Here is a 13,374-nt window from a genome sequence, read left to right as displayed (position 1 = left end):
AATTGTTTTGTGGAACGTGTCTGAATCTTATTCTCACGATTAGAGTCAGGTTAAACCTTTTCAGTAAGAATACTACACAGGTTCTATTGTGCCCATCCCGTTGCGTCACTCCAGGACATAACACATGCTAGTTTTGTGCTAAGTTTGGTCACTAGGTTAAGATTATGTCTACCAATTTTTTTTTTTTTATTTTAAAAGTGTCCTCTTCCCTTTATAATTAATAAATAATGTATGGGATGATATTTTGATACTGTGTTAATATTATATCGAACACACTTCCAGCAGGACTTTCAGCATGCATTGATGACCCTTGTCTGAGCCACACTGGAGACTGCAAAACAGTAATTTCCTAATTTTATTTTCCTCCTACATTTATTAGCTGGCATCTTTTGTGAAGAAAAGATTCCCTCCTCCAATACCTCCATGTACTCGTGGATTTTTAAAATCCATTAAAATCCATTTGGCCCTTCATACTTGCTGCCTTGTTCTTTTGACGTGTACTTATGATTTTCTGGACACTATTTTGTTTTCTCACATAAGATGTTCCAGGCTCACTTTGTATGTTCTCTGTCTCTGAACTGGAATCAACCATTTCTCCAGGGAAAACTGGTTCTGTTCAATAGTGAACATAGGTGTTTTAAAACCAAGATGTTGGTACTAAAATGTTCATTTCCTCTGGGTGAAATTGTTTCTGAGCCCCTTTGGTTGACTGAGATAGGAAATATATCTGAGATATAATATATTTATCTGAGATAAAAATATTATTATTATTTTCTTTCTTTTTTTTATATGAAATTTATTGTCCAATTGGTTTCCATACAACACCCAGTGCTCATCCCAACAGGTGCTCTCCTCAATGCCCATCACCTACTTTTGCATTGTTGGTGGGAATGCAAACTGGTGCAGCCACTCTGGAAAACAGTGTGGAGGTTCCTCAAAAAAATTAAAAATATTTTTAAAATCATAAGTTCATGATGACAACTCCACTAAAAATCCACACTTCAGGGCTTCTCCTTACCTTCCCCATTCCATATTTATACATTGCTTCTCCCACAATGAGAACCCTGAATCTTAAACCACCAATATATTTACTCATTTGTTTTATCCTACAGTACACACAAAAGAATAGTTTTAAGAATCAACAACAATCCTACTAAGTAATGTTCATGATATTATTGTTCTTTTTACCTTGAAAATATCTCATTAAGGGTATACAGTCAGAGAAATGTGTTCAAGAGTTATTTAAAAGTTGTGTTATCATTGTAACATAAAACTGAGCTCATTTGTTTCTCTTTGAATTAAATTTTAGGTTTTTTCATTATTATTGATATAATTTTATTTTTGAAAATATGAAATATTGCCAGGGCTCAAAACTTCCACAACTATAAAAACGTTGTACTCAGAGAAGCCTCATGTACCTTCCAATTCCTGTCACTACTCCCTTCCTTCTCCTGCTGACCCCAGATAGGGAACCACATATATTCTTTTGATCTATCCTTTCTATTTTTTGTTTTTGTTTTTTGTTTTTATTTTTTTGGTCAAAATAAACAACTATAGGGGAGACTGGGTAGCTCAGTTGGTTAAGCGTCTGACTTTGGTTGAGGTCATGATCTCATGGTTGGTGGGTTTGAGCCCTGCTTTGGGTTCTGTGCTGACAGTGTGGAGTCTGATTGGAATTCTCTCTCCCTCTCTCTCTCTCTCTCTGTCTGTCCCTTCCCCACTCATGCTTTCTCTCTGAAAATAAACTTAAAAATATATTTAAAAAAGAAAAAATAAACAACTATGTATTTATGTAGGTGTAGATATATAAAAAACAGCACATTCTTTGGCACCTTGCTTTTTTCCACTCCATATTCATTCTCAGGGGTGATCCTCATTCTTTTTATATAGCTCTACTGTAAAACAGTGCTGTATTGTGTCTGGGCATAGCAGGGTTCGTTCAACCAGCCCCTATGGATAGACTTGGGTGGTTTCCAATTTTTGCCATGACAAATAATAATTTACAACAGTGAAAACTTTTTTTTATTTTTTCATAATTATAGCAGTATACCTTGGGGTAAATTCTTATAAGTCAGATTTCTGGGTCAAAAGGCATTTTGATAGATATTTCCAAACTCTTCTCCATAGGGGGTGAATGATTTTTTAAATTTCCACCAACAATGTTTGAGATTTTCTCCACGGTCTAGCCAAAAGAGTATGTCATTAAGCTTTTGAAATTTAGGTGTATATTTTTTCAAAAGTTTCTCAGGTAATTCTGATGTGCAGTTAGGGTGAGGGCCATTGGCTTGGATTGTCAGCAATTCTAAGAGACTGCAAAATGAAAGCAATGGTGATGGTAATAGTAAAGAGTATCACAAAAATAAACTGAGTAACTTCAAAGAAAAGGATTGGGAACAAGTCATAATAACTTCATCCAAATTTAATTTCTCTAGGGGCAAGAATTAAACACTGTGTGATGCTTGGATTAAAAAAAAAATATATCCCATGCCCTCTTTAAAAAAGGTTTTTCCTGTTTGACATAATTTTATATACTTTACCGGTACATCAAAGTCCCATCTGGGTTGACGTCTGTTTAGGCATCAGTAGGGAACGTTTTTAGGGTACATGGCATCCTAGATGACTCATTCAAGTTAATGTTCATCCAAACACTACCATGAAATGAACTGATAGAACCTAGGTACAATATTTTATAGGTTCTAAGACAGTCTTTTTTTCTTTAATATTTCTATAATCAGTCTACATCTTGTAGCTGACAATATATCATAAATAAATTGGCATCTCTTCTCTCTCTTAACAACTTCTAGTAACTTTAACACGGAGTTTTAGAAATAAAAGGGTAATTAATTGAAAGGAATCAAAGTGGCATTCTAGGAAAATTATATGCATGCTTTCTTAGTGATCTTGGGCACACACATAACTAATCAGAGAGAGAATAATGTGGTTTTGGTCAGTTTTCAATGTCTCTGCCTTAAGCCCTGTGGCAGTCTTGGTCCTTTCATTCTTTTGCCTCAGTGGTTCATCATCCTTCAGTATTCTCTTTACTCTCAAGCTGGTCTCTGACAATTGGCTATGGGGCTTTTGGGGCTCCTTCCCTTTGCTCCAGGGTCTAGTTATTTATAAAAAAACAGGGTTGACTGCCTCTATTCTGAAAAAAACTTTCTCTGTCACAGCTACCATTGCATTATTTTCTCTGTCAGATACTGTGCTCTTTACCCATATACAGGGCCACCTATACCCTAAGGCCAGCAACAGTTTTCCTAGTTCATGAAGGATTCCAGCTTCAGCTGGCCTGCCAGATCAGTTAGGTCCCCCTCCCCCTCATATCTCCCTAGTTGAGCTGATCAACCATGACTGCTGCTAGACTGCATGGTCCCCACACAGTGACCATGTGCCATGCCTGGCCTCATCGTGGACACTCATTTTGGTCCAGGGCCCAGTCTGTCTAACATTATTAACAGTCTGGGTGATAGGAAGACTCATTGCCAGCTGGGTCAAAACCCTTGGGCAAGCAAGTTATATTCTTTACATGGTTTCAAAAAGGAAGAGAGAGTTTCTTGACAGGTTTCAATTAGAAAGACTTCATCCTAAGAAAAATCAGAATGCCTTTTAATTGCACTTTTAAATTCCCTTCGTTCCTGCTGAACGAAGATGAGAGCCAAGCAGCTTGGAATAAAGCCCCTCAGAATTTGGAATTAACCTCTTTTCACCAACAATTTTTCTATGACATATTTTTAAAGTATGCTTTGCAATAGTTGTTTTGTTTTGTTTGTTTGTTTTTTTGTCTCTGCTGGTTCTTTTTGAAGGTACCATCATAGCAGTAGCCCAAAGTATTTGGAATATGATTAGTGAGCTATTGGAAAAAACTGTTTACGATGGTATCTAGAAAAACAAAAATGCTACTTACAGTTTTAAATGTTAATTGAAAATTTTGTTTGACTTTCAAATTGTCAATCCTACTCAGTTCATAATTAACAGCAACTCAATGTCTAACTTGAATGCAAAAATTTTCTGAGTTGACTCAGCCATATTTATGAGATTCTTATGTTGTTGGTTTCTTAACTGTTAAGGAGATAAAAACGTTCTTTTGTATGTGGATTCCCTTTAGAGCCTGGCTCTTTCTCTCTGATGGTCATAGAGATACAAAATGAAGTAAGAAATGGTCCCCGTTGTCATGAAGCTCAATCTAACAGGCAAGTCCATGTATAAATACATATGCATGGCAGATTAAAGGGGAGAACAAAAAAGAGATCACAAAGGAAGAGCAACTTCCAGAAGAGTGAAAGGGGAAGCTTTCCTGGAGTGGGTGACAGGTGAGAAAGACTTAAGAGGTGCCTGGGTGGCTCAGTCGGTTAAGCGTCCGACTCTTGATTTCAGCTCAGGTCATGATCTCACAGTTTGTGAATGCGAACCCCAAATTGGGCTCTGTGCTGACAGCTCAGAGCCTGGAGCCTGCTTTGGATTCTGTGTCTCCCTCTCTCTGCCCCACCCTCACTTGCACTCTGTCTCTGTCTCTCAAAAATGAATAAATGTTTAAAAAAAAAAAAAAAAGACAGACTTAAACCTGAATAGGAATTGCCCAAGTAAAGCTGGGAAGTTTATGGAAGACAGGCTGAAAAAACATTTCAGGTAGAGGAGGGAAATGTAGAAAGGACACAGGTAGAAAAAACACTTGTGTTAAGAAGATGCTGGAAAGTAAACTGTAAGGCATGGAAGAGAAAGTAAGGAAAGCAGAAATCCCTGAACACAATTCTGTAAAGCAAGAACCGTACCAATGTCTACTGAAGCTTTATTATATGCCAGTTCCTCTCCAATCAGGAAGGTAATTGTTAACTTCTTGAGGGTGGCATGCAGGTGAAGTCAAGATCACGTATAGGGAAGCTGGTTAAAAGGTTGTTGTAAGGAGTCAGACAAGCTCTGATCACTACAGAGATTAGGGCTGCCACATTTTAATCTATTTTTGTACTATAGCTCTTGATAGTTAAAACTGACCAATTCTTGAGTTGCTATACTTCAGTTTTGTTTTTTATTTCTTCTTATAGCAGTATCTCTAATAAGCTATTATAGCTTCACACTTGTGTGCAAGAAAGCTAAATGCAAAATATGCAAAAACCAAAAGAAAATCCAACTGTGGGTATGAAAAAGATACATTGGGTAGGTATCAGAGGAGGCAATGTGTACAAATGCAAATATAATTGTTACAATAGATGATATAAAAGATATTTCAATAGCAATTATGCTAAGGATTGTGTCAGAAAGAAAACATGACTTGGGATGTACAAAAGAATTTTGGAGGCACTTTTAAGTAAATAAGAATAAGGGCAGAGATATAGAAATGGTTGAAAATCAATCTGGTTTGTGCTCGCTTCGGCAGCACATATACTAAAATTGGAACGATACAGAGAAGATTAGCATGGCCCCTGCACAAGGATGACACGCAAATTCGTGAAGCATTCCATATTTTATATGTTTTCACTCTTATGTGGATCCTGAGAAACTTAACAGAAGCCCATGGAGGAGGGGAAGGAAAAAAAAAAAAAAGAGGTTAGAGTGGGAGAGAGCCAAAGCATAAGAGACTCTTAAAAACTGAGAACTGAGGGTTGATGGAGGGTGGGAGGGAGGGAAGGGTGGGTGATGGGTATTGAGGAGGGCACCTTTTGGGATGAGCACTGGGTGTTGTATGGAAACCAATTTGACAATAAATTTCATATATTGAAGAAAAAAAAAGAAAATCAATCTGGTTTGAGCTGAAGATGCAGTTTGGGTTGAATAGATTTTTTTTTTCCTGGTCCCAAATGGTTGGGAAATGAAGAAGTTGAAAAAACCTACATTGTCCGAATGGGAGGGCAAGAAGAACTATAAGTCTCTGTTTGCAAGCAAAAGAAAACCCAATTCTATCTAGCTTAAAAACTGAAGGAGATTTATTAACTAATGCAATTGAAAAGTACAGACTTCAGGCATAATCTGACTCTGACGCTGTGATATTATGAGAGTTCTGGATGATTTTCTCCATTTTCTCTCTCTAGGCATCAAGCTCATTTTAGGCTGGCTTCCATTATGATTTATAATCTCCCAGGGCCACATGCTTCCTCATTTATTTCTGGGGTAGGGGAAAGAACTTCTTGAGCAGTCACAGACTTAAAGTCCTGAACTTCATTTCTATCAAGACATGTGCCTGCCCTTGAACCACTGGCTATAATCAGGGGATAGTCAGATGCAGATTGGCTTGGGCTAGGCTCTGCACCCACCACTGAACCAATAGCTCTGACAAGGATGTCTTTACTTAAGTTGGCTCACATCAATTAGGGTTGACTCCTGGTATTCTTGGTTAGATTGCTCAGCCAAGGGGGGTCAATGGGGACTGGAATCCAGCCCACTATCTGTTTTCCAAGCTTTGCACTCTGGCATTGGGCTATATTTCCTGGAAGAAGGATAGTCTTTTCATAATTCTCACAAAAGCACAGTTATGTGTACTAATAAATCTGAGTCCAACATCCATTACAATTTACATTTTTCCAATTTACATAGAGAGGTGCCTATGGATTAGCGGTAGCCATCACCCTGAAGTTGAGGGATCAATCCCAATTATTTTTGTATCTTGTTTATTTGCTTCTTCAGATCCAGGCTCTACCCTGCCATTTCTCCAAGAGTCTGACCTGCATTAATAGACTCCCTTATCCTCTGATGCCAGTTATGGAGCTCAAGGATGAGTTCACTGTGGGTAGGCTGCATCTGTCTACTGTAGGCCAAGCTCTTGCCAACAGCCTTTTCCACATGGTCTCTCCGTCTCTGCCCTCTGTCACTAAGTTCTAGTAACTGCTTGCACCTCTTGGCACTTCAGACCCAGGAGGATATCAGTCCCTCCTATGAGGAGTGGAGAGGAAGGGCAGAAATTTATTAATAGTATAAATAATAATAATAATAAAATTGCCTGCAAGTCAAAATGGAAGGAAAGAAAGGAAAGGATAGGCTTGGTGGAGAGTGACTGACTGTTCTGCCTCCTCACCACAACAGACCAAGAGCAAATCCCACTATAAATGCTTCAGGTCCCCAGGCTAAAGGTTTATGGGCTGAATTATGTGAGTCTACCTTAAATCAGGATGATGAATTAGGACACTTCTTTGCTCCATTCAACTCTTATGATTTATTCATCCAGTGTCATTTCTTGTAAAACCAAATGTCCTAATTTCTAATGTGGGAGAAGTAGAATAGTAAAATGTATTTTCTGCTTTAGGACCACCCTACAATGTACAAAGGTATTCATATGCAGCTTAAACAAAGAGAATTTGTCCTATTTTCTATCACCTATCTAATGTTCCTATAAACACCTCACCCCCACTGTACTCCTCTGGGTGGCAAGGAAAGAGATAAGTATTGTCAGCTAATAGTTTCTCTGCTTCCTCTAGTTTATAGTCTGTTTAGATTTCAGATCTCTTTTTGAGGTAAATATTCCTATGAGTTTTAAGTTTGAGTCCTTATTATGGTGGCTTCTCTCTTTCTTTTCTTCCTTCCCAAGATGGTGTCTGTTTATCCTTATGATTTCCCTTGATATTGGGAGGAGGAGTCACTTGGTCTCATGTTGGTCTTTTGCTGGTTTCTGCCATGAGATGGCTTGTCCAATCCTTGGGTCTACCCAGCTCAGGTGTGCTTTGCCAGGTCATGTTTCTGAGAATGAGGCTGAAATCTGTTGCTGAAGTAAGTTAGCAGTGAGGGAATTCAGGATCCATTTATGACTGAACACATACTCTTTTCAGTGTACATTTGTGGTTTTATGAAATTCCTAGTGGCTAGCATTCAGCCTGACCAGAGTGGTATTGGATAAATTTTTGTACTTTGGTATTATTAATCATAATTTTCTTGTAGAATTTCCAATGAAAAGTCAAATTTTTTAAAACTTACATATTGCATAGTAGGTGTTTAATAATCTTGGTTTCTACTCTGCCTCCCAATCTTTATAGTTATTAACTGTTGAACAATTAACAAAATATTTTCTCACTTCAAACCTGCCAAGTCATAACATAGGTATCCTATCACACAAATGAAATGCACATTGTTTTACGAATAGTGTTAAGGCAGTAAAAAATCCTCCAAGAATTAATGAAATCCATCTATAAACTATCAGTTTGTTAAAACATAAATTCCTTGATTAGTTTTAGCACTATATTTCATATGTGTTTGTGTTTTAATTTTGTATTATGCTTTAAACACCAATATAGAACAATTCAAAGAAATTTTACTCGATTGCTCCAGACAAAACCCAGTTGTTTTCTCCCAATTCCCTTATTGCCTGTAATTATATAATCACATAAAATACCTATAAATATGTGTTTGCACAGTTACAGTAATACGGTATATACACTTTTAAGCCCCCATTTCTCTTAATATTAAGCTTTATTTTTTATACTGCTAAAGTTATATGTACGAGTTTATTAATGATACAATATTTCATCAATAAGACATTCTCTCATGAGATATTTAGGTCATTTCTTACTTTTTCATGATTATACATAATATTACAATTACCATTTTTATGAACATGATAGAGATTATTCCCCTCCTGACTAATTTATTAGAACTTAGGTTCCCAAGAATTGCTCACTAAGTTACAGAGAATGAAAGCTGGCTAGTTTTGATTTGTATCCCTGGGCTGTTCTCCAAAAGGACTGCATCTACACCAATGCCTGCAGGATCCTGCTTTCCCAAGGTGGCCTCTGTTAGCAATAGTTCAAGTTTCATGAGCATGAAAGAAAAAGTTTCATGGGCAATTTTTTCTTCTGGCATGACTAGGTCTTCTCTTATCAGGAGTCTTCCTTTTCAATTCTAAGTAAGATTTAGGGGTGCCTGGGTGGCGCAGTCGGTTGGGCGTCCGACTTCAGCCACGTCACGATCTCGCGGTCTGTGAGTTCGAGCCCCGCGTCGGGCTCTGGGCTGATGGCTCAGAGCCTGGAACCTGCTTCCGATTCTGTGTCTCCCTCTCTCTCTGCCCCTCCCCCGTTCATGCTCTCTCTCTCTCTCTGTCCCAAAAATAAAATAAAAAGTTGAATAAAAAAATTTAAAATCTGGTTTCTTCTGCAGCTAGTAGAATTCTTTTTTTTTCTTTCTCTTTTTACTTTAAGCATCTTTTATTTTCAAACATAGCAAAGAAGATTAAAGTACTTGCCATGCCAAATAAAGGTGTTTTTTTTTTAATGTGCAATATATCTGAAAGTAATAAGCAAAACTTACTGAGCAATTACTCTGTCCTAAGCACTTTATGTATTAACTCATTGAACCTTCATAACTATTCCACATTATTCCCATTCTATGGACCAGATCACAAAAACTGAACAGTTAAATAATTTGTTCTCTGTCAAATACCTAGTAAGTGGTGGAGCAGAAACAGCAACTCAGTAACTTTGATTTCAGAGTAAACACCCTAAATCACTATGCTGTTCTGAAATCACAGCAGAAACTGTCTACAAAGTAGCAGTTCCACAGAAGACATCTTCTTTTCTTAGGAATTTAGATGAGATTGAAAATTGGCCAGAAAAAATAGTCCTTTTTAAATAAAGCTTTCCTCCTATTTATCCCACATCCTTCCCTGATATATATATATATATACAAGGACAGAATAGGGAGGGGTATATAAAACACAGAAAGGACATTAATCTTCCTTACCTTCATACCTTTCACTAATAAAAATTACCAAATAAATTATTAAAACAATTTTTCTGTCAACAATTTGTGAGCCAAACTCTAATCATATTCTTCAGTGGAGCCTAAAATCAACATGTGATACGTACAAAAACAATTTCTTTTGCTGCATCCTTTTCCTGAAGTCCAAAAAGAAGTTTACAAATACTAGACCCAAGAAGGTTGCAAATGATCTATTTCTTGAAATCACAGTTCATTTTGTTCATTACTTACATGTTCTTTGAGGTTGTTACTTAGAATATAGTTGACCTCAAAGAGTTAAGTACTTTTGTAGATTAACATCTGATTCTGTTTTTACCATTACCTCTGACCAATTTTCTTTCGTGTGTAAAATATTAAGCATTCTTGTACTACAAAGGTAGGTACAAAACACAAAGAAAACAAGAACAAAAAATAGCTTAAAGAGGAAAATCATCCACGATAAAAATTATACTTTGCAGTTTTAACTTAAAATGCATTTTCTTATTTATGTTATGTTCAGCTCAATACTAGAAGCTACTTTATTTATTTATTTATTTATTTATTTATTTATTTATTTATTTATTTAAAATCTGTTTATATTGAGAGAGTTGGGGAGAGGGACAGAAAGAATCCCAAGCAGGCTCTGCACTGTCAGCAGTGCAAGTCTGACATGGGGCTCGAACTCATGAACTATAAGATCATGACCCGAACTGAAATCAAGAGTCAGATGCTTAACTGACTGAGTCACCCAGGCGCCCATAGAAGGTACTTCTAGACAGATATTAGTTTATCTCATTCATTTTACAGATGAATAAACTGAGGCACAAAAAGTCAAGCTATGAACCTTAAATGAATCACTCTTTTCAGTGCTCTATCACTAGGGCAATCCAGTTAGAAAGACCAAGTAATAGCTAATGGGCACTTCTTAGCATATACCCCGACATACCTGATGATTGCAACGTAAGATATATAAAAACATATTTCAGGAAAATTTTAGGTCTAACACAGATATTCTGTTATATAGTTGCTGTCTTGGGCTGTCCAAATCTGCAATTTGGCAGCTGTAGCCAATTTGCTGAAGAATCATATCTCTGGCATCTCTTGTTTTCTCATCCAGGTGGCAAAATGATAGCCTACTTCTATGAATCTACTCATTTAGTTTGCTAGTATCTAATTAGAGAAGAAATGAACTGTTCTTTCTCTCACATCAGAAGTGAACTCACCAGCTCATGGATCCTTCAACCAGGTGAGCTCTCAGGGGTGCTTGGCTGGCCTTTCTTAACTGAGTCAGCATATGTCTGTAGGAGCTGACTTTCACTGGGGCCTTTCAGGAATAGGGTTGTTTGAAAAGTTGGCCTCACGATCAATGGAGGAAAATGCTAGGGATTCTAGCTGCTAGTGGAGTTACTGGCAAGCTATGGCTAATGAGACATGGGTTTTGTTGTTGTTGTTGTTTTGTTATTGCTTTAAATTTTTGCTTTCTTTCCAGCCCAATTTGGCTAAGTTTTTGCAGACCCAGCTTCAATATCTCTTATGAAATCTCTATTGTGATATTCTGGGAAAGTTGTATTTTATGCTTAACTTTCTTTGTGCTTAGTTAAATGGTTGGGCCAGTAAATCATTTAACTAAGGATCATTTTTATCTTGATTCTATTGTATTTATTAAAGCCTGACTTCTTGCTTAACATAATGACTTGACACTTTGGTCTAGACACTGGGGTGAGGGTGAATGTGAAATAAGCATTATAGCTGAATGGTTTTGAAAGAGGAAAAGTGACTTGCTTATGAAAATGACACATGTATACTTGATATAGGTATTGACTAGGATAAACGTCTAATTGAATTCCTTCTAGCTCTTTGGTTCTTTTTATTATATATAGCTGAATGAGTACTCATATCTATGTTTTCTGGCACTAATTTCTTTGTGTTTGTACATTTTCTTCTTGTCTAATAGATGTAAAGAGCAGGACTTTTAAATTCTGTCCCATGTATTTTCATAAGACACATTTTTAAGTTGTATATCATTATTCAATACATGTCCTCATTCATCTTGAGCCAATGAAGGATTTCTGCTTTCTTACACCTATAGATTCTGTTATGTGTGCCTAAATGATAAAAAGTTGATCATTCAGAATTACTTCAGTATATGTGCTGCCGAAGTGAGCACAGATTCAGAATTACTTCAATTGCATGTGATTTGATTAATGATGTCAACATGACTTTATATATCTAAATAGTAGAGCTAAAAGGTTTTTTTTTTTGTTATTTTGTTCTTACAGAGGCTACATTTTAAGTTTGAATATATTCAGTGATATATTTTGTATTTAAAGAAAATAATGCTTTCAGATGTATCTATGATGGTAATAGAAGGAAAATATCCTTATCAAATAGAGACGCATATTGAAGTATTTACAAGAGAAAAAAAAATTTGCTATCTGGATTTGCATTTAGATACTCAAGTAAAAAAAGAGTTAGGTGAAGATGAAAAAAGAATTGGCAAAATGTTGGTAATTGTTGAAGGCAGGTGGTGAATGCATGCACTTGTTTCATTATATTATGCTTTTTCTGTTGTTGTTTTTGATGTTTGAAGTTTTCCAGGATAAAAGAACCATGTTTACCACTTCCAGGTACATTCTGCTTCTGCCTCTTGCCTCAATGAATCATGTATTTTCACTGTTAACTGAAGATAACCTGTCATCTTATCTGTCTCGTGCCTTTAAAACCTTAATTTATCTCTCGAATACTTCCCTGGATTTGAAGTAAGAAGTAGAAACATACACCTTGAAGTCAGACTACTTTGAATCTTCATTCCACTACTCCTGACGGTATAACCTTAAGACAATTAACCTCCCTTCATCTCAAAGTCTTCATCTGTAGAATGGGGATAATATTTTCATCACTTGGCTATAGAAATTAAGTGAGATTGGTATCTAACATTAAATGCTATAGATTCTTAATATTTAGTAAATGATAATTTTTAAAGGTTATTTTTTTATTTTTTTTATATTTAATATTTATTTATTTTTGAGAAAGAGAGACAGAGACAGAGAGACAGAGAGAGAAAGAAGGGGAGGGACAGAGAGAAGAGAGAGAATCCCAAGCAGGTTCTGTGCTGTCAGCATTAAGTCCTACATAGGGCCTGATCCCACGAACTGTGAGATGATGACCTGAGCCGAAATCAAGAGTCAGACTTTTAACTGGCTGAGCCACCTAGGTGCCCCAAATGATAATTTTTAATAACAGATCGTGAATGGATGTTAGTAATACCACTAGTAATTGCTGTGGTTGTTAATATTATCTTGGAGTTACTTGTAGGAACCTAAGGTCCACTGAAAAGGGCTTACTTCAAGGTAATTGATAATAGCAATCTGTCCTCTGATGTGTTTTATTTTCTTTCAAAACCTTTCAGCTCAGCAGTGCAGTGGATTGCCTCAATACCCTATGGAGATTTTGGTGGAGAAATATGCATCCACCTATTCAATGCTACCTGCTTTCTGAAGCCCCTCTGAACTCCTCCAGGAAACATTAGAATTTCCCATTGTATTCTCTTAGTCCTTTGCTTATGTACGAAAGCACTTGCCCAACATTACTATAAGTATTTAATTTAGGGGTCTGACTCCCAGAGTTCAGCACCTTATGAACTTTATATTTCCACAGTTTTAATTCGATGCCCCCCCTTTCTCCCAGTGCTATCCCCGACACATATTAGCTGCTTAAAACATA

At 36.7% G+C, this 13,374-nt stretch overlaps 1 protein-coding gene and 1 non-coding gene across 2 annotated transcripts in view; one reads left to right on the top strand and one right to left on the bottom strand.

Moving 5' to 3' along the window:
• Window positions 1-13,374, bottom strand: part of LOC123385745 — a 131,931-nt gene that overhangs the window by 14,526 nt on the left and 104,031 nt on the right. The gene's annotated exons all lie outside the window — the stretch shown is intronic.
• On the top strand, window positions 5,356-5,462 carry LOC111560739. Its single transcript, XR_002742713.1, has one exon. It is a non-coding gene; the product is annotated as a U6 spliceosomal RNA (small nuclear RNA).

The sequence above is a fragment of the Felis catus genome, chromosome B2 (genome assembly GCF_018350175.1).
Source record: "Felis catus isolate Fca126 chromosome B2, F.catus_Fca126_mat1.0, whole genome shotgun sequence".
Lineage (NCBI taxonomy): Eukaryota > Metazoa > Chordata > Mammalia > Carnivora > Felidae > Felis > Felis catus.
Note: the sequence above shows the minus strand (reverse complement) of the source record. Positions and strands in the feature narration are given on the sequence as shown.